Source organism: Polypterus senegalus, chromosome 12 (genome assembly GCF_016835505.1).
Source record: "Polypterus senegalus isolate Bchr_013 chromosome 12, ASM1683550v1, whole genome shotgun sequence".
Taxonomy (NCBI): domain Eukaryota; kingdom Metazoa; phylum Chordata; class Cladistia; order Polypteriformes; family Polypteridae; genus Polypterus; species Polypterus senegalus.
Window position 1 is genome coordinate 102288972 of NC_053165.1, and position 21771 is coordinate 102310742.

Genomic DNA, 21771 nt, shown 5'->3' on the forward strand with positions numbered 1-21771 from the left:
TTTGCTAAGAAACATCTCAATGATTGCCAAGACTTTTGGGAAAATACCTTGTGGACTGATGAGACAAAAGTTGAACTTTTTGGAAGGCAAATGTCCCGTTACATCTGGCGTAAAAGGAACACAGCATTTCAGAAAAAGAACATCATACCAACAGTAAAATATGGGGGTGGTAGTGCGATGGTCTGGGGTTGTTTTGCTGCTTCAGGACCTGGAAGGCTTGCTGTGATAGATGGAACCATGAATTCTACTGTCTACCAAAAAATCCTGAAGGAGAATGTCCGGCCATCTGTTCGTCAACTCAAGCTGAAGCGATCTTGGGTGCTGCAACAGGACAATGACCCAAAACACACCAGTAAATTCACCTCTGAATGGCTGAAGAAAAACAAAATGAAGACTTTGGAGTGGCCTAGTCAAAGTCCTGACCTGAATCCAATTGAGATGCTATGGCATGACCTTAAAAAGGCGGTTCATGCTAGAAAACCCTCAAATAAAGCTGAATTACAACAATTCTGCAAAGATGAGTGGGCCAAAATTCCTCCAGAGCGCTGTAAGAGACTCACTGCAAGTTATCGCAAACGCTTGATTGCAGTTATTGCTGCTAAGGGTGGCCCAACCAGTTATTAGGTTCAGGGGGCAATTACTTTTTCACACAGGGCCATGTAGGTTTGGATTTTTTTTTCTCCCTAAATAATAAAATCCATCATTTAAAAACTGTATTTTGTGTTTACTTGTGTTATATTTGACTAATGGTTAAATGTGTTTGATGATCAGAAACATTTTGTGTGACAAACATGCAAAAGAATAAGAAATCAGGAAGGGGGCAAATAGTTTTTCACACCACTGTATCTATTGGACACATTTTATTTCGCAAAATGTCTTGGTTGGTGGTTCTGGGTTCCAAAGCACATATATTTCATTCATTATTTAATACACTCATACAGATCCCACCTCCTTACCCAGCTCCATCCCACCCCTATGGCTGCACAAGTTGGAGCAGGTAATGACCCACAGGAGGGAACAAAAAAGAAAAAAAGTCTTTTAGCAGCCATTTCAAGAAAAAATAAATTGAAAAAGAGATCAAGAGCTATTTGATGATACCTGAGGTGGACAATGATTTACATCCACTGTGGAAAACACAAGAATGGGAAACTGGCGAAAGTACCCGTGTATTCCTGCCTCAAGCAGCCCTTCTGAGAAGGCTTTTAGCACTGGAGGAAATGTTGTAACATGTAACTGTGCTGCTCTGAAGCCAGATGCTAACAATTAATAATAAGATACATGTATATAACATTCCATTTTAGAATTATTAATATTAATCAAAAGTGGAAAGCTATTGTTTTCGGGCACAGTTTCCAATGTTTGGTTAACTTCATTATTCCTTTAAAAGTAACCAAAGGAATAGACTGAAGTTAGAAGCAGAACATACACATATATAATGGCATATATAATGATATAATGGCAAATAACATCCAATTATATAAAAAGGGTGACAGGGCAGATCCAAGCAACTATAAGCCAGTAAGCGTAACATGCAACACAGGAAAATTAATGGAAGGAATTATTAAGAATAAGATTGAGCAACACATGGCAAGGACAGGAGTTATTCTGAACAGTCAGCATGGGTTCAGAAGAGGGAGGTCGTGTTTTACTAACATGCTGGAATTCTATGAGGAGGCAACAAAAGGATACGATCAAAGTGGAGCATATGATATTATTTATCTGGACTTTCAGAAAGCATTTAATAAGGTGCTACATGAGAGGTTGAGCATCAAATTAAAAGAAGTGGGAGTTCAGGGTGATGTTTTTAGATGGGTGCAGAATTGGTTCAGACACAGGAAGCAGAGGGTGATGGTGCAAGGAACCTCACCAGAACTGGCCGATGTTAAGAGTGGTGTTCCACAGGGGTCAGTGCTAGGGCCGCTGCTATTTTTATATATATATATATATATATATATATATATATAAATAAATGATTTAGATAGGAATACAAGTCACAAGCTGGTTAAGCTTGCAGATGATACCAAAATATGTGGATTAGTAGATAATTTTGAATCCGTTATATCATTACAGAAGGTCTTGGATAGCATAGAGAATTGGGCAGATTTGTGGCAGATGGAATTTAATGTCAGTAAATGTAAAGTATTACACATAGGAAGTAAAAATGTTAGGTTTAAATACACAATGGGCGGTCGGAAAATCGATAGTACACCTTATGAGAAGGATTTAGGAGTCATAGTGGACTCTAAGCTATTGAATTCCCGACAGTGTTCAGAAGCCATTAAGTAGGCTAACAGAATGTTAGGTTATATAGCACAATGTGTGGAGTAAGAGTCCAAGGAGGTTATGCTCAACCTTTATAATGCACTGGTGAGGTCTCATCTTTAGTACTGTGTGCCGTTTTGGTCTCCAGGCTACAAAAAGGACTTAGCAGCGCTAGAAAAGGTCCAGAGAAGAGCGACTAGGCTGATTCCAGGGCTACAGGGGTTGAATTATGAGGAAAGATTAAAAGAGCTTAGCCTACACAGTTTAAGCAAAAGAAGATTAAGAGGTGACATGACTGAAGTGTTTAAAATTATGAAGGGAATTAGTACAGTGGCTCGAGACTGTTATTTTAAAATAAGTTCATCAAGAACACGGTGACACAGTTGGAAACTTGTTAAGGGTAAATTTCGCACAAACATTAGGAAGTTTTTCTTTACACAAAGAACGATAGACACTTGGAATAAGCTACCAAGAAGTGTGGTAGACAGTAAGACGTGCAGGACTTTCAAAACTCGACTTGATGTTTTCTTGGAAGAAATAAGTGGATAGGACTGGCGAGCTTTGTTGGGCTGAATGGCCTGCTCTCGTCTAGAGTGTTCTAATGTTCTAAATAATTATTAATTTTAAATATAATATTGCATTCATGCTATCTATAGTTTTTGCATATTCATATATCATGTACATTTTCCCCCACACCTCCCTGTTTCAGTTTGCCAAGTTAAAATTGTTTAAAAATAGTGCTTGTCTGTAATTAATTTGTTTTAATAATTTGTAAGAGTTTTTTTTCTTACACAAATTTATAGTATAATCTACAAGAAACCTTCATTTGATCAAACATGCAAACATATGTGACGTGCGAGTCGCTGTCTTGCACCCCAAAACATGAGGCTGAGTCTCAGTACTTTAGCAAAACCAGCTTTATACAACTTGAAACAGGAACAGCAGGGTTATTTATTGCAGCAGGAGCTACCAGTCTTCTATACACAGACACAGCAAACAGGCATATTTGGGGCCAGGTCAGTGGCCAAGTTATACTGTTCCCTGCATCACCAATCTGTGGCAGCGTATAGTGTGATCTCAATTGGCTTGTAGTTGTTTCCACGGTGCTATGCTGCTGCACAGCGAACCTGCAGTTGCCTTGGCAACAGATAAGCAGTCTTCCACAGATGCGGCTATCACACTTCGCCATGTCATCCCATTTGGGGAGGTCCTAAAAGGGTTCAGAAACCTCACAATATAGTTAAACAGACAACTAACAAGCACACTCCAGTTAGGACAACTACTGATATAGAAGCTGCAAACAAAGCATTAACACAACTAAATCACTCCGCTAAAATTAATAAGCACATCACTATTATATGGGAATGTAACCCTTAGGTACATAGGTATTTAATATATGCTGTTAGATTAAATGTTATGGTTATATGCTACTGGCACTTGTTTCTTAGACACATGCAAATAGGAATTTTATTCTACTATCTACAAGAGAAAAAAAATTAACTGATTGCTTGCTGAAATCATATAGTTGTGCCAAACAGACTAGATAACATTCAGCTGAACAACCTCAATGTACTCATCATGAAAAAACAAATACAATTTGCAAAGAGCTATCCATTTCCACAAGATATTGTGGTAAATCCAACTGCCTCATCCTGATCATATATTTTGGATTGCATTGTTTTTGAGTTAAAGGTTTTTGGTGTTTATTTAACTTTTATTTCTTTATTTGTTGTTGTGATGTGAAATTTTGCATACAAGTTGATAAATATTTTGTATGTCTTTATTTGTAATTTAGGAAAAGCAATGTAATATTAGTGTTACATTAGTGAGAAGTATTCATGTTTACCCCTACCTTTTAGGAATGGGTCTCTTTGAATTTTACGACAGAGCTTGGGGGAAGTCTGAAGTCTCTCAGTCAGCCCGCATAGAAAAGTCATGCTGCCTAACTGGCAAACTATAGCTCAACAAATTTTTTGGGGTTGGTGGGTGCAGGGTGGCAGGTGTGAAGATGTTCTATTCCCCCACTGGTCTGAATTATGGCTGTTTGGAACTGGCTTCTATCAGAAGCCTTTAAGTACCACGACGTCCTATTGGCTCTAGGGGTTGGACAGAACATCTATAAATTTGCTTGCTTTACTCACACTCTCTCTCTCTTACCAAACTGATGCATGAACTGAAAAGGACAACACAATGAAGAGCACAGCTCAGCAGCCATATTTAGACAGGCATGCGGCCTGTTCTGAAGAAAGCTGACAACAAACGATGCCTTAACTAGAGACATTTTAAGTAACTAACAAGTCTGTGTGCCCCCTGAATCTACACATCACCATTTATCAGGTTGTATGGTTGCCAATATTCAAATGTACTTTGCATATTGTTATTATTTATGAACCAGTAATGGCATACTGAACGATAACGCGCAGTGAATACACAGCATTCCTAGTTTTCAACCCTTTTTCTGTCTCTGTTTAGCATTTGTTTACTCAAAGGTTGATATGCTTGCTGCTTCCTGAGCAGCTCTTCTTTTCTCCACCCTAGCGGCCCACTGCTTCTCTTCTTTCATTGGCATCATTTTGCATTAAAACTGATTAAGTTAGTTTTTGTGTTGCAATTACTTAGTACGTTTTCTCTAATTTTTCACTTAAGCTGGCACCTAAGTCTTCAATCTGCCTCAAGAATGATTAGTGAAGGTGGTAGGGAATGACAATGGCGCCCATAAACGTGCTGCACAGCTGCACGCTGCAGAGAGTTGATTCAACAGTAAAATAAAATAAAAATAAAAAGAGTAATAAAAATCATCACCCCGAAAGCGGATAGTAGATGTCACGTAGTATGTGTACCAAATTTTAAGTCAATAGGTGAAAAGGTTTGCGAGCTACAGCTGATTTAAAATCTTGGACAGACAAACGAACAGCCACGGTAGCGTATTATATAAGAATAAATTGTTTAAATTGTAACTTAACTCCTGCTTGTCTTTTACTACACCTAATTGCCCGAGGTTATAGATATAGAAGGGAAGGTGGTGAGAAGTTATATACTTATAAACAGTGGTAAGTCTGGGAGATTTGAGGTATTCTGACAAAGGCTACTTATTAATAATACAAAAGGAGAAAGTAGAGTAATATATTACTCTACCAAGACAAAACACTAGTAAACATCAGTTAAAAACTATTAGAATGTTAATATTGCAAACATTTTTGTAAGTGTCCTAATTTTTTATAGTTCAGTTATTTCATTAATGATTTTCAATGAGTAAAAGAAAATATATCTACACTAATCAAGTCTATTTATAGGTCTACTGTGTTACCTGGCTTTGCCCAGGAAATTTCGCAAGACAGCGAGTCCAAGTTATGGAGCCATCAGTTAACTGGATATGTCAGAAATACTATGTAACGAAGTTCATTTCTGGATACAATATATGTAGCGCTTTCACCAAAAGCTAAAATTACTGGCAGGTAGTATGGTGTAATGGTTAAAGCTTCAGACCTAGGGACTTTTAACCCTGAGGTTGTGAAATCATTGTGCAACCATAAGCACATCACTTTATCTGCACGTACTCCAATTGGAAGAACAAATGAAATGTAACCAATTATGCCTCACATGTTATAAGTTACCTAGAATAAAGGCGTCAGTCAAATAAGAAGTATTATTATTAGTAGGTCACTAGAGCTGCTTACTCTTAACCATGCTATATACAACTGTACATGAATAAAGCATTCCTGCATTGATCAACGTCTGCTCTTCCTAGTGACTTGGCTTTTGTTGATTGTCATTGCTAAACACAATTTTACAGGAAAGTGTGTACTTCTGAATTCAATCAGGTGACCAGCAGGAATAATGTGATATTTGAGTATGTATGATTGTCAGTATTAGAGTTTTACAATTTTCAATTATATATTTTGTTCACTCAAGTATTTCCTCGTGTTTTTCATCAGTTGTATGTTCAAGCTTGTATTTTTTGCCATAGGCAAACAAAGTTCGAACACATATTTTCCTTTAATGTATTACAAACAGCAATTAAATTTACAGTATGCACATTTAGATGGCTCATATGATGAACTGAATGTTTTTACTTTTGGGGTTGTTTTTTCTAGTGCTTAAAGTGGAGGAAAACAACTGCCTACTACCATTTTTGGAGGCATTTTAAGTGATCAGTGGTCTTTCTTTAAAGTCGGCTGTTGTAAATGTATTTGTAAAGAATTTTGTAGAACATAGTCAACCCTGTTCAAAGTAAGCAGAAGCATATGTAAACATAAAATACTTCAGAGGGCAGGGTGGGGTTCCCATGTGAAAGTCAATAAACACAAATGTGTATTACAATGGAATCACTTATGATGAACTGTTAAGTTTAAACTTGTGCCATCTGTCGCCCCCCTGTCTTGGATCTGAGGACACCAATTTCACCTCTGCTTCTCTCTCTGCATTTCTGCTTCTGGTGAAGCAACACCTACGTTCACAGCCACAGTATCTGGAACCAGCACTCAAACTTTACAGAACAAACCAAACAACTAAGATTCACTGAACTCTCTCTTTTCCATTTCATACCTCATAGTACACGGCAAACACAATTACATCTGGTCTGGTTTTTCCAGTGCAGGGCACTGCCTCTTCTTCGGTCATAAGTCCACCTTACAGGCTAGTGCTACTGTCAATCGCTTCTGCTGCATCCTTTGTTTGCATATGCCCCATCAGGACCATAAACAGAAAACATAAAACATATAATATTACTAAATATTGGCAAATAAAAAATGTACCAACAAATAAAAATAAATGCATTGGACAATTCTTTTTTTTGCTATAATGTTACCAAATTTCAATTAAATCAGTCAAAGCATTTTTGAGATTTTGGGGTACAGGCAGTCCCCAGGTTATGTACGAGATAGGGACTGTAGGTTTGTACTTAAGTTGAATTTGTGTGTAAGTCGGAACAGGTACATTATTTTAATAAATGCTATTGTTGACCGACTGTAACCAAGTGCTCAGTCAAAGAATGATGGAGTTTCACCTCTTTCTGACCTTTTTATTATTTCTACTTTATTTTCAATGGTGATGGTTTTCCTCATCTTTGCTTTATCACCAGCACTTGCATCAGATTTGTGTTTCAGAGACATTGTTGAAGGGTGAAGAGAAAAGATTATGATGAGCTCTTCTGCACAGCACTGTACACGCTATCACAGCAGGAAGGCACCAGTCATCAACACGTCTGATGTACTGACAAGAGACAACTTCCTGCTATGTACGTAACAGTACAAGCAGGCTTGCTATTGAGAATGAATGGGGGCATCGAGGGGCGGTTCATCACCCGCCCACCACACAGTGCCCTCCACTACAGTATGCTGCCTGCAGCATCCGCCCACCGAGAATGAACATGGTGCGGCCAAAGGTGGGTAGTGAATCACACCCATTCAATAGGCAGCCATCCGATGCACACTACAATGCTACCCCCTGCCACCCTGTTCACCCTCAATGGCCTCCGTTCAGCCACAACCGCTTGCAGCATTACCAGCCGCCCACCAAAAATGAATAGGGCAGCCTTGTGTGGTGGGAAGGCAGAGAAACCCCTTGCCGCCGGGAGCTGCCCGAGGGACACTCCACCACGTGAGCAGCGAAATCGCCCCCCTCCAGCCACCGCTTACTGCAATACTAGCCACCCACCGAGAAAGAACGGGCAGCTGTGTGTGGTGGACGGGCAGTGAAACCGCTTGCCGCCGGGAGGGACTGTGCAGCGAAATTGCCCCCTCCCGCCTCTGTCCAGCCACCGCTTGTAGCTTCCCCAAGCCGAAGATGACGGAGCGGCAGTTACTGAGGTGCATGCGTTGCAGCTGCGGCCCCGTTCGTAAGTCGTAGGTCGGATGTCCGTAACCTGGGGACTACCTGTATTTTGTTTTTCTATTATAGTTTTTTTTTTTTTACCCCATAATATTGATATCAAAATATAATATCTTAGTGAATATCTACTGGCCTGGATGTACAATTCTAACAAATTTCAGCTTTTTAACTAAATGGGAAACAGTGTTTGGTTTATGAGTGAGTGAGTGAGTTTTGCATCATATACAGTGTCTGAAATAACGTTTTGGGACAGAGACCCATTTTTCCTTAGTTTACCTCCTGGACAGTCCATGGTGCATTAAAAATGAGGACATGTCCGGGAAAATTAGGATGGTTGGCAGCCCCAGACATGATTAAAGTATACACTGCCTACTTTAAGCGCATTTACATACATTTTGCTCACACTATATGGAAATTAGTACATTTCCCCATAAAAATAAATATTACACTAAGAAGAGATCAGAATTAATCAGTGAAATTACCAAAATATATATTAAGAATACGCCAGGTCTGCAAATGAAGTAGAATTTTAACCTCTAGAAAACAAAAGAAATGTAACAGCTCATCCTTAAATCACATCATCATCATCATTACTATGATCATGGAGAGAAAGCCAATAAGATCATAACTTAAAAAATCCACATGCATGAAGTTTGCAAAGCAGTAACACAAATTATCAATACATATGGAGATAAAAATCATTGACCTTAAAAATATAACTCACACATTAGGGAGTACTAAATGACCTTATTTTCTAATCAGTTTCACAGAAACCTCTGACTTTCTCAGAGCTACTGGATATAATAAACTCACTCTAAAGTGGGAGAGCATCATGCCCTGCTGGCTACTCAGTAGAATTTTATAAAACAATTTCAACTAAGTTACCACTATTATTAGCAAAATTTATAGAAGTTAGAGACAATAAATTTCTATCTCAAACTTTTCACCAAACATTAATTACCATTTTTCCAAAGAAATATAAAGACTTATTACAATGTGCATCACATATACCAATTTCACTTCTGAATAATGATCTCAAGATACTCTGCAAATTTCCAGCTAGAAGGAATGGGAAGTATTTCCTTTTGTAATATAACAAAAGACCAAACTGAATGTATTAAAGGCAGACACTTAGCTTCAAGCCTTCGGCGTACGTTTACTGTAATATACTCACCCACAAAATCCAACACACCAGACATCTTATTTTCGGATGGCGAAAAAGGTTTTGACAGAGTTGAATGGATCTATCTATTCACGCTCTACACAAACTTGGGTTTCGTGTGAATGGATAAAATTACTTTATACCAATACAGAAGCCTATGTTCATACTAAGAAAATTATCTCCAACTACTTCAAAACAGACAATGGTGTGAGACAGGGGTGCCCTCGATCAACATTGCTGCTTGCACTTGCCATTGAGACATTGGCCTTTCACTTTCAAAATGTACTAGAGATAAAGGGGATTATTAAAGAAGGACTTGTACAGCAAATATCACTATATGCAGATGTATACACCAGACCCACAAATCTCTTTACCAGTAGCCTTTAATGCCCTAGTAGAATTTCAAAACATATCTGCACTCAAAATCAATCAGAATAAAAGTGTGCTTTTTCCAGTGAACTCTCTAGCATACAATATTAGACTGGACATCTATGTGTTTATTTTATCAGAACAGTTTACAGTAAATATCTAGGGATAAACATCACAAGTAAATATAAAGATCTTTTTCAAAGCAATTTTGTATCAGCATGGGAAAAAAACAAAAAAGATTTGAAAAGATGGTCTACCCTCCATCTCATATTGGCAGGGAGAATCAATACTGTCAAAATTAACATCCTTCCCAAACTTCTTTTTCTATTTCACAGCATTCTCACATACATTAACAAATCATTCTTTAAGATATAAGACTTAATTAATAAATAATCCATGCATTCAAAAGGCGACTCTACAAATACCTAAAGCAGAAAGTTACACAGCATTACCTAACTTTCTATTTTATTATTGGGTGGCAAAAATACAAGCTATAATGACCTGGGGCCTTATGTATAAACGGTGCAAATGCACAAAATTGTTGCGTATGCCTGTTTCCACTCTCAAATCACGATGTATAAAAAGTAAACTTGTTGTAAAGCCACACACATTTTCACGGTAGCCTACCCCATTGCGTATGTACATTTCTGCTTGGTTTTGCAAACTGGCGGCACCCAACATCGAAGCAGTGCTACTGTTTCTGTGTGGTCTCCCTTTTATTAGATTTGCATCAGTGTTGCGTGATTTATCAAATATATCGAAATTAACTGCATTTCATTTACAAATTTAATTCACTTGATTGTAATCATTCTGTAACAATATAATGGCATTTGGAATGAACAAACTAATCCAATTACTATAGCTGCTTTAGCTCAGAGTATTATAACCCATTGTGTGTGTGGGATCATAGATGCACAGCAGCAGACAGGAAAGCTCTATGGCTTTGTTGTGGTGTGTTTCATTGTTCCATAAGTGCAAGCATAACATACCTAGGCTTGCTTCTACCCTTTGGAATCTGGAGTTGCCATTATTCAACATGAGGACAACAGCTGTGCCACTGAAAGTCAAAGAAACCATTATGAGGCTGAAAAACCAAGAATAAAACTATTCAGGACATTGGTAAAACCTTAGGATTGCCTAAATCAACTCTGGAATGGCATTAAGAAGAAAGAACACACTGGTGAGCTCAGTAATTGCAAAGGGCCTGGTTGGTGGAGGAAGACCTCAACTACTGATGACAAAAGAATCCTCACTATGGTAAAGAAAAAATCCCAAATGCTTGTCCGACAGATCAGAGACAGTCATCAGGAGGCAGATGCGTAGTGCCAGAGACTATTATATGCAGAAAATTTCCTGAACAAAAATACATATAAACCACTAGGTTGCAACAAAAACAAAATGGCCAGATTACAGTTTGTGAAAAAGTACTTAAAATAGCCTGCAGAATTCAGGAAAAATGTATTGTGGACAGATGAAGATCAAAAGCATACCATCTCATCTGTTAAACATGCTGGTAAGAGTGCTATGGCATGGGCATGTGTGGCTGCCACAGGTACCAGCACACTTATCATCATTGATGACATAACTACTGACAGCAGTTGCATAATGAATTCTGAGCTATGCACTGCTTAGTAAATGCCTCCAAACTCATTGGACGGCGCTTCATCCTACAAAAAGATGTTTCCAAACATACTGATAACACAAGAATTTGTCAAAGCTAGAAAATGAAAATTCTTGAATGACCAAGCTAGTTAAATACAATTTAGCATACCTTCCATATGCTGAAGAGAAAACTTAAGGGGATGAGCCCCTGAAACAAGCAGAAGCTTAAGATGGCTGCAGTAGAGGCTTGGCAGAACATTACCAGAGAAGATACTCAACCCTTGTTGATTTCTGTGAATTGCAGACTTTAAGCAGTCATTGCGTGCAAGGGATATATGCAAGGAAGTACTAAATACAGTGATCTTCCGCTATATCGCGGTTCAGCTATCTTGCCCCCACTACATCGCAGTTCAGCTATCTTGCCCCCACTACATCATGGATTTATTAATACTTTTATTATTACTAGGGGGCTCTGCCCCCTGCTCACTTCGCTAGCCCACCCCCAGGTTTGGTTTACCGGATTTAAAGAGATTGTTATTTTCATGGGAATTGTTACATATGCATTATTTTAATTTTTACTTTAAAACTTTTGTATAAACAATATTTGTCCATTATTTCCTGCCCCGGGATAGTTAAATCTCTTTCTCACTGCACTTATAAACGCTGCTCGGGATGTGAAGGGGGGTCTGAATGCACGCTAAAGAGATGGTGTCAGCTGGTGTCTTGCTGCTGGCCAGCTGTGTGTTGTGTTTGTCGCGCTTTGCATCAATCACTTAAAAGCCTGTACAGCAACTGTCCTTTTGCCACTTCACGTCTCTGCCGCTTGCTCTGTGAAAGCGGATAGCTGAACACATACTAAGCAGAAGTGAACGCATCAGCTACTGGCTTTGTGCTGCTTCTGCCAAGATGCCTGTTCTGCTTGTCGCTCTGCGCGTTCTAAAGGAGGAGGAGGAGGAGAAGTTGGGTGTAAGGGCTGAATGCACGCTGAGGAGAAATGCTCAGATCACCTGCTGGCTTTCTGCAGCTACTGCTGGCAAGCTGCATGTTCTGCTTGTCGTTGTTTTAAGAGCTGGGTGCACCTGAAGTTTGTCTGCCAAAAGCATTCCAACAACTGCTAGGTTAGATGTCAGTGAACTTGTTTTAAATTGTTTGTAAGTAGAGTGTGACGTGCAAAAGTCACCGTTTCACGGTTGCTGCTTCCTAAGGTTGTAATGTCTAGTCTTGCGTGTTGTCAAAGTATCTCTCCGAGATGATCTGGTTTCGATCACTTTGCTCAAACCCCCCACCCAGAGGCGCGCTACGCTCCTGCCACTTCGTGCTGTGAAGGAGGGAAGCTGAATGCACGCTAAGGAGAAGTGGACTTTGTGCTGCTTCTGTCAAGATGCTTGTTCTGCTTGTCACTCTGTGCTGTTCTTCTGTCTCACTGCCTTGTCTTGCGTGACGTTAAAATGTGTTATAATAAAGAGATGTTACTCATATCCTTAGGTCGATATCCACATATCATATGTGTTTACAAATTGTGTTTTAATACGTTTACATGTGTTTAAAGCGTGTGGGATGGGTATTTTAAGGCTTAAACTATAAAAAAAAAAATGTTTATTTATATGGTCTTTCTATATCGTGGATTTTCACCTATCGCTGATGGGTCTGGAATGTAACTTCCGCGATAGGTGGGGGATCACTGTATGACTGCTTTAAAATACCTGACATTGCTATGTCCCAAACATTATGGTGCCCTGAAATGGGAGGGCCATGTATAAAAAGTGTTGTCATTTCTACTTGCTGTGACTGAAATGTATGCAAATACCCTTAAATTAAAGTATGCAATGTGCACTTTAATCATGAGTGAATTGTTTTATCTGCAATGTGCACTTTAATCAGGCCTGAATTGTTTTATTTGTAATTTTAAAATGTGAAGCAGTGAAGTAAATCAAGGTAAAATGGTCAGTCATTTTCCACCCCGCTATATCCTAACACAGGGTCACGGGGGTCTGCTGGAGCCAGTCCCAGCCATCACCGGGTGCAAGGCAGGAACAAATCCCCAGACAGGGCACCAGCCCACCACAGAGCCCGCCCGCACACACACACACACTAGGGACAATTTAGGATCTCCAAAACCACAGCACCTGGAGGAAACCATTGCAGACACGGGGAGAACATGCAAACTCCACGCTGGGAGGACCCAGGAAGCGAACCCAGGAAGTGAACCCAGGGTCTCCTTACTGCGAGGCAGCAGTGCAGGAAAAATTGTTCTTTTTCCAAAAGATTATAGAGAGCACTGTATATACTGTATTGATTATATTTAAATTCTGAGCACACAGATGATTTTCATGTTTACAAATTACCATGAGGGGTGGCCAAATCAGTAGTTTGGATGCCTGGAAATACCAGTTTTTAAATCCAGACAACAATACTACAGATTCACAAAGCCTGGCAGTCTACCAGGTATTTCGGATCTTTAGTCCATGCATTATTTTCCGAATCAAAAACCATTTGAAAACCATCAAACAGCCCAGTTCTTCATGTAAAATCTTAACTCTGTTGTTGCTTTTGAAAACAGCTGCATATTTCATGCCAGACTGCCTTAACCACCGTTTAAAGATCGTTTCACACTTGATGCGTCCACACTACTTAAAATGGTGATTTTCCAGGAGAGGCTGGTTACATGGGTGCTAGAAAGACTAAGGAGGAGGTGAATATAATGCAGAAAGTGATCAACGTGCAAAGACGTGCAAAAATATTTAAGTGTGTCTCTCCATCCCACTTAAATCACCCACTTACAAGAATATCATACTTGGCCTCTCTTTCCCACTTTGGCGTATGGGTCTGCAGTGTCTGCACCAGTGAGAGGTATAGCGAAACTGGGCAGCAAGACAAACAAAGCATTAGCTGTAAAGCAAAAGTGGCAGTGACTGCAAGAATGCCAAAAGGTAATCATATACTCTCCTTATTTACCATGTTATAAATAAAGTAATAATTAATATTTAATAATGGACTAGAATGGAAAAAACAGGCAAGGACAAGGCAAACTGTTCTCCACTACTGTTCCAATACCAATTTTGTGTATTATTATTAAAGTTTTTGTGTATTATTCAAAATTTTAATTTTACCTAGCATGTTTCTTGTCCTGCAGATATTGGGGGGAGACTTTTTTTTTTTACTTATTGTATTAATAATGATCTTATTTTTAGTGACTATAAATGTACTTTGTTTGATGTGCTATATAAAATTGATCCAGTCCCTATTAGACAACCTACCTGTACACAAGTCATCAATGATGCTATGATAGCTCAGTTTTGTACTCTATTTAATAGCTCAAAAGACTATGATGAGGATGATACAGAGGCACCGGTTTATTATTTTAATCAACAATGTACTAATATCTTGAACTCTGTTGCACTCTTTAAATCAGGTCGCAATCTGGTTGGTAAATCGTTGCCCTGGCTAAATCAATTTATTCGTAGTGCCAGATGCCCCTGTCAAAAGACTGAACGTTTATGGAAGGTCTCATTGCACTAATAACAACACAGTTAGGAATGCTAGCGCATTGCACAATTAATATCAAACAGCACACTTAATTCCAAAGTTTGGTCTAACATTGTTTCTTCTGTCTCTGTCTCTATTAGTGTTCCTGTTTCCCTTACCCCCAAAAAATACTGATTGTGATAATATTATAAACTATTTTGTTGAGAAAGTTACTTTCATTCAATCAAATATCTCTGTTACAAACTTTATACAGGCTGATCCCCCTTGCTCTTTCAGTCTAAATTCATTTTCCCTAGTATTTCTTGACAATCTTTTTACTTTAATCAAGAATTTGAATACATCTTATGTGCCGGCTATTCTTACAACTTCACTTTTTTTTTTTCTTTTTTTTTCTTTACAAGTTCTTCACTTGATTGGCACAAATTTGTTATCCATGATAAACTCTTCTCTCCTCACAGAAACAGTGCTTCTTAAAGTGACTAATGACCTTTTCGTGGCTGCTGATGTGGGAGAGTGTTTGGTCCTTGTACTGTTGGACATTAGCGCAAGCATTTGATACTGTAGATCACACGCTTCTAAATTAATGATTTAAATCATTGTGTGGGTATCTCAGAGACTGTATTAGTCTGGTTTACATCTTATTTGTCAGAAAGGAGATTTTTAGTTAGCAGGGGCGAGTGCATCAGCCCCAGAATCCTTCCCCAGTGGAGTGCCACAGGAATCTGTTCTTGGGCTGGGCCAGTGTTACTTTCCTTATATATTCTTCCTTTAGCTTGAATTTTAAGTTCTTTTAAAAATATTTCATATCACCTTTATACTGATGATATTCAGCTTTCATGCTCTTTTAAACCAGAACACCTTCTTAAGTTATCTGCCCTGGCTGAATGCATGAGTGGAATTAATAAATGGCTAGCTGCTATTTTTTAAAGCTAAATTCCAAAAAATATAAGATTTTTAATTACTGCCCTATTCAATTTGCACACACAGAGATCAGTCTCAGGTTATTGGCTGTTTCACTCAACTTTAAATCTTGTGTCCAGATCCAGGATGTTATGTTTGACCAGTCTCTAAATCTTGATGATCATGTTAGGTCCTTAGATGTTTAAAACAACAGTGAGATAAGGATGAGATCAACTGCAGTGGGCTGGCACCCTGCCCGGGGTTTGTTTCCTGCCTTGTGCCCTGTGTTGGCCGAGACTGGCTTCAGTAGACCCCCGTGATCCTGTAACTAGGATATAGCAGGTTGGATAATGGATGGAAGGATTATATCAAAGCTAAGAACAATGGTGTTGAAGGCTCAAAAGGAGATGTTAAAGTATGTTTTTATTTTTTCACATCTTGATTATTGTAATTCTTCACTTATATGGTTAAACAAGATGTTGCTGCTAAGTCTTCAGTCTATTCAAAATGTTTCTGCTATTGACTGTTAACCCGTTTTAGTAAGTGGTCTCATACTACTCTGATTTTATTTTCTCGTTATTGGCTTCTGCTGGAACTTAGAATCTATTTTAAAATTTTAGTAATCACCTATAAGAGCTCTGCATGGTCAAAAACCACAATATATTTCAGATTTTTTACATTACACTACCAATCATCCACTTACATCACCTAACCTGGGCCTTTTTATTGTTCCACGTAGTTGGTTAAAGGCTTGTGGGTTTTCAGTCGATTGCAGCAAAATTGTGGAACAGCCTACCTTGTGCTTTACAGGCAGCAGACACACTTGATATATTTAAAAATCAGTTGAAAGGCACCTTTTTAGGTTAACATATGGGTAGCCGTTTTGGCTCTTCTGTTTATGGTTCATTTTTTTATAATGTTAGTTTCATTTTTTTACTGTTTGTAACTGTGTGATTTATCTGTTTTCTATGGTGTAGAGTGCTTTGTAATTCTGTCTGCAAAAGACGCTTTATAAATAAAAAAGGATAGAAAACTGGGCTACCAGAAAGTGTAACTGGACCACCAGGTTTGCAAAGCTGGTAGCCCAACAGACTAACCATGTGCATTTACAATTGCAATTTGTCCACCCCTGTACTATGTAAGTGAATAAAAAGGAACACCAACTGCAGCTTAGTTACCCATTTTATGTCAGGAAAACTAAGGCTTGCACAATTTATCCACTAATACATGCTGCTCTGCTTTTGTACCCGCTAGCACTTTAACAGTGGCAACTTCAATATCATTCACTCCCTGCTTCCCTGAGAAGGAAACAGTGGAATAATGATTCCACTAGACAGTGCAAAATCCAGCAACCTCGGTGAATAGTCAGCTGACTGCAGAATCTGAACCTGTGGAACCTTTCTTTTAGATTGAGAAGAACCCATCATAACGATTGGCAGAGCACCAAGAACTCCTTGTCCTCTGGCCAATCAAAATGAAGATTTGTGAACTGGCCCATAGCCACGTATGAGAGCTCATTTAGGTACAGAAAAATGCAAGCACAAAACACAGTTGCATTGGTGTGGCATATTTAAGGAGGTGCATCACCTTTGCAGTTCATTTTCTAATTGCCAACTAAATCAAATTTCCTGATGGAAAAGATGTTGCTCATCCCCTTGCCACTGATTGACATTGCATTCATGCAGGTTAGCACAGACGTTGCTGGTCCACTCGAGTCTTCATCAAGAGAGTAAAAACACATAGTAGACTACACCGTTCAATATCTGGAAGCCATCCCCTTGCCAGAGGCAAACTCCTAAACCATTGCATGGGAACTAGCAGGGGTCTTTGTCCAGATAGGTTGACCAGGGTACTTCCTTCACATCTACAAACTTTAAGGAAAATATCAAGCTCCAAGTCTACCACCCTCAGATGGACACATTTATGTAGCTATTTTATCAAACCCCAAAGTTGTAGAAGCTGGAACACAAGTATGGGAGAGACTGGGACAATCTCCTACCTTTGGTATTGTTTTGCATATTCCCAAGGTTCCACAGAGTTTTTACGATTTGAGTTGCTGTACCGGGAACAGACAATGGATTACTGCACCTCATGAGGGAGAGCTGGCAGAAAGGACAAGCACCACTGACAAACACCATGCAGTATATCACTAACTTTAGAGACACATTTCCTAAAGTTCAGGCCTTGGTTAAGTAATATTTCGAAAAAGCCCATGTTTGCAGAGTCACCACACTCCAGAAGATTCATCCAAGGGATCAGGGTCATGGTGTCTATTACCATATACTACTCTAGTCTGCTCACTCATTTATAGAGTCCACCTGTGGTAAAGGAGAGAAGAGGACTGATGATCTATTTTGTGATTATGCTCAACCTGAGCCATGGAAAAAACATTTACTATCTAAAACTTCCGAAGTCATGGAACTATGCGAGGAAGAAGCTAAAACTGCTTCTTGCATGAGCGATGCCGACTCCAGTACTTGAGCTCTGCAGTTGCAGTAGTAAGTTAAGTGTTTGATTTAAACCCTGGTCAGACCTATGTAGTGTCCTAAAACATTGTCACAGAACCTGGAGTAGTGGTGAGGGAATATGCCTATCACCTCCTCAAAGTAAATAGAGCTGAAGTGGCTCTCCAGTTCAAGGAGAGGCTGGGATTGGGGATAATTGAGGAAAGTAATAGTCCCTGATCCAGCCCTATTGTTCTTGTGCTCAAACCAGAATGGGGTTGGTGCTTCTGAAGAAACTTTCACCAGCTTAATCAAGCTACATGTTTCGATTTATTTCTATTATTTTCAATAAATTATTATACAAATGTTGTATGAAAATCTCTGTTTAAATATCTTCAAATAGTTGATTAAAAAAAGATTGTGATTTAGTACCAAACAGGTTACGTAGTTTAAACTTAAGTATCTAGTCATCAGCAGTAGACTGAACACAAGACAGTAGTGTAATGCTCCCCCTTTAATAGTGTGTACCTGCTTCAGATTTTGATTGATCTTACAGTTCCAAGTACCACTAGAATGTTTTTTTTTTTGGTATTTGTTGTTGCTCTAGCCACAGCTGCAGCTATTACTTTTATGATAAAGTATAAAAAACAAAGCAAGTACAAGCATACTAATGTCCAGTATTGTTAACCTAAGTTTGAATATACCCAAACATATACTCAATTTAAATTTTAATATTCAAATCTTATTTTTTTTTTTTGACTAATTTGACAGACCTATTACACAATGTTAACTTTCCAATGCTGAGCAAACTGACTCACAAATTCCTGGGCATACCAGCCACAAGTTTGTCATCAGAGAGGCCGTTTAGTGTTGGAAGCCATTTAGCTATGTGTCAGCATTCATGTCAGAAATCAGCTGTTTGACATGTTGGTGTTCTTGACAAAAAAATCTGTAAAGATCACGAGTGCCGAGTACAGATGTCTGGAAAGCAACTATTATGCAAGGCTTCTTATTTTGGGCAATTTTAAGATTTTAGTTTTTCTGCACTAGATCCTATAGAGGCAGCCTTTATGGCTCTCTGCAAATAACTTTTATTTGAATGTGTAATATTTAGATACTAGCCGATGCCCACCATAGCATATGGCCGTGTAAAAATAGGAACGGAAAACAGTGAGAAAGGAATTCAGAAATCAAGAAGAAAGAAATACTTCTTGAAAGACGTAGTTGTGAATAGGTGTTTGGTAGTCCGAACAAGGAATAGGAATCGAGAAAAGTGGTGTTGGGGTGTATGGGACGCCACAGGCAGCGTGGGGAAGGGTTTGGAAGAGGACGAATAGGAATTGGGAAATGCCGTGTCGGCTGCGTTTGGGTGGGACCGCTTTTAAAGAGGAAGCAGGATGAATCAAGGAGCGGGGAAAGCAGTAGTCGGAAGGAAGAATAGGAATCAAGAAAAGCAGCGTGGGCATAGACATATATAGATAAATGCCGCATTCACTGTGTTGCCCAGTCGACACGATACATCAGTGCGTCCACCCTATTGCGAGTGGCAAAAGTGCCATTTAAACTAATACAGGTAGACGTGGAAACCGGGATTTCTGATGAAAAAACAATAAAACAGTATCGTTTACATACAACAGATTTTGGCGAATCCTTTACATGCAATTATTTATATCCATTTATACACTAATAATGGCAATTATTAAATAATAATTATTATTATTATTAAATAATTCCTCCCATATAAGTAACATTTCTTGGACTGCCTTCTTCCATCTCCAAAACATTTCTAGACTTCGTCTGTTCTTACGCAGCGCAGTACTGAAGTATTGGTTAATGCCCGAGTCACCTCACATATAGATTACTGTAATGCTATTCTATCTGGCATCTCACAAAAATGTATCCATCGCTTACAGCTTATTCAAAATTCTGCTGCTAAGATAATAACCTGCTGTTCTAAATCCACTGAACATACTACACTTACTCTCTCTCTCTCAACTTCCCTGGCTAAATGTTAACTACAGAATACAACACTAAATACTGCTCAGAACATTTAAAGCACTCCACAACCTCACTAATCTCCTACAGACTGACACTCCTCTCGCTCACTCAGATCCTCATCTGCAGCTCAACTTTCTGTACCACACGTCAGACTCAGCACTCTGGGAGCTTGAGTGTCTCTCATAGTGCTCCTCAACTCGGGAATTCTCTTCCCTCTCATATTCGTCAGCTCGATTCAATAACACATTTTAAAACTGCCCTCAAAACTTATCTTTTGAAACTGGCATACCAATTGTGAATTTTGCACTGTTACTGCCAGTTATCTTTGGTTGTTTGCTAACTATTGCTTTTTGATTTATCATTCTCTTGTTTTAAATTTTACTAATGTTGTTTAATTTTATTGTAAGGTGACCTTGAGTGCTAAGATTATAAAACAGGACTTTCTAATGGCCAAATATAACCAAAACAATTGTTCAGCCTTACCTATGAAATGTAATACCCCAGGATTTGGTTTAGAGCGTACAGAGTTTTGTACAATCCCAAGCAGCACATGCGTGAGGCATTTTTATCCATTACTTCACTCCACAGCAGTGCCACTCGCAATATGGTGGCAACGTTGACGTTGATGCTGCTTGTTATGCGGCGTCTAGTACTTCTATGTCTATGGGCGTGTATGGGAGGCTGCAGGCAGCTTGGGGAAGGGTTTGGAAGAGGACGAATAGCCGTGTCGGCTGCGTGTGTGCGGGACCGGTTTTGCAGAGGAGCCGCAGGCAGCGTGGGGAAGGGTTTGGAAGGCGATGAATAGGAATCGAGAAATGCCGTGTCAGCTGCGTGTGGGCAGGGTAGGTTTTGAAGAGGAGCCACAGGCAGCATGGGGAGGGGTTTGGAAGAGGACGAATAGGAATCGAGAAATGCCATGTCGCCTGCATGTGGGCGGGTCCAGTTTTGAAGTGGAAGCAGGATGAACCTGAAGAGAAATATATATAAGAGATTTTGGGTAAAATTTACATTTAGATTCTGTCTATTATATTCACTAATCAATTTTTGATAATTATTCTGTGGTTTGTTAATTTTTAAGCTAAATGCTGGATATCAGGAAATAATGTTCTATTGATTACAGATGTGCAATATTTGGATGCTTCTCCTGAGCCACAGGTCACAGCTTTGGTGATGATTGTTCTATGTTCTATGCCAATTTAAAAAGTAATAAATACATCATTGCATGAGAATATAAAAAGTTAATGTTTTGATGATATTTCATGTAATAATGCTCCATAATGTTTTAAATCTATTACACAGTGAATATTGAACTGATATATCACAAATCAAATTGCAATATCTGTCAGAAACATCACAATTAGGTATTTACCCAAATGCCTCAGCTCTAATTCAGTGCAATGTTATGAACTGTATCCAGACAGTGTCTGGTACAAGGCAGGCATTCATTAATCCTGGACCTGGTGCCAGTCCATTATGATGTTCATACATGCACATATCCATACTAACATAATTCAGAATTAGCAGTAAACCTAAAACAAATGCCTCTGGCATGTAGAAGCAAACAACAAACAAACCAGTCCCACCCCCTTCAGAAAAAGACAAACCTTGATTAACAAAAAATAAACCTAAAATGCAAGCATTGGTATGGTAGGATGCATGTGTGTGTGCACTCGCTGTGATTTTAGGTATGCATTTGGACTCAACTGAGTTCAAAGAAGA

At 39.0% G+C, this 21771-nt stretch overlaps 1 protein-coding gene across 3 annotated transcripts in view; it reads right to left on the reverse strand.

Annotated features, from left to right (window-relative positions):
- The window catches only part of abhd2a (abhydrolase domain containing 2, acylglycerol lipase a), a 66206-nt gene that overhangs the window by 40702 nt on the left and 3733 nt on the right, over window positions 1-21771 (reverse strand). For 2 of the 3 annotated variants that reach the window (XM_039773060.1, XM_039773061.1), the window contains exon 2: window positions 6808-6930. The exons of the other annotated variant lie outside the window; for it this stretch is intronic. The gene's annotated coding sequence lies outside the window, so the exon portion shown is untranslated. The remainder of the gene's footprint in view (window positions 1-6807; window positions 6931-21771) is intronic. 3 annotated transcript variants of the gene reach the window in all.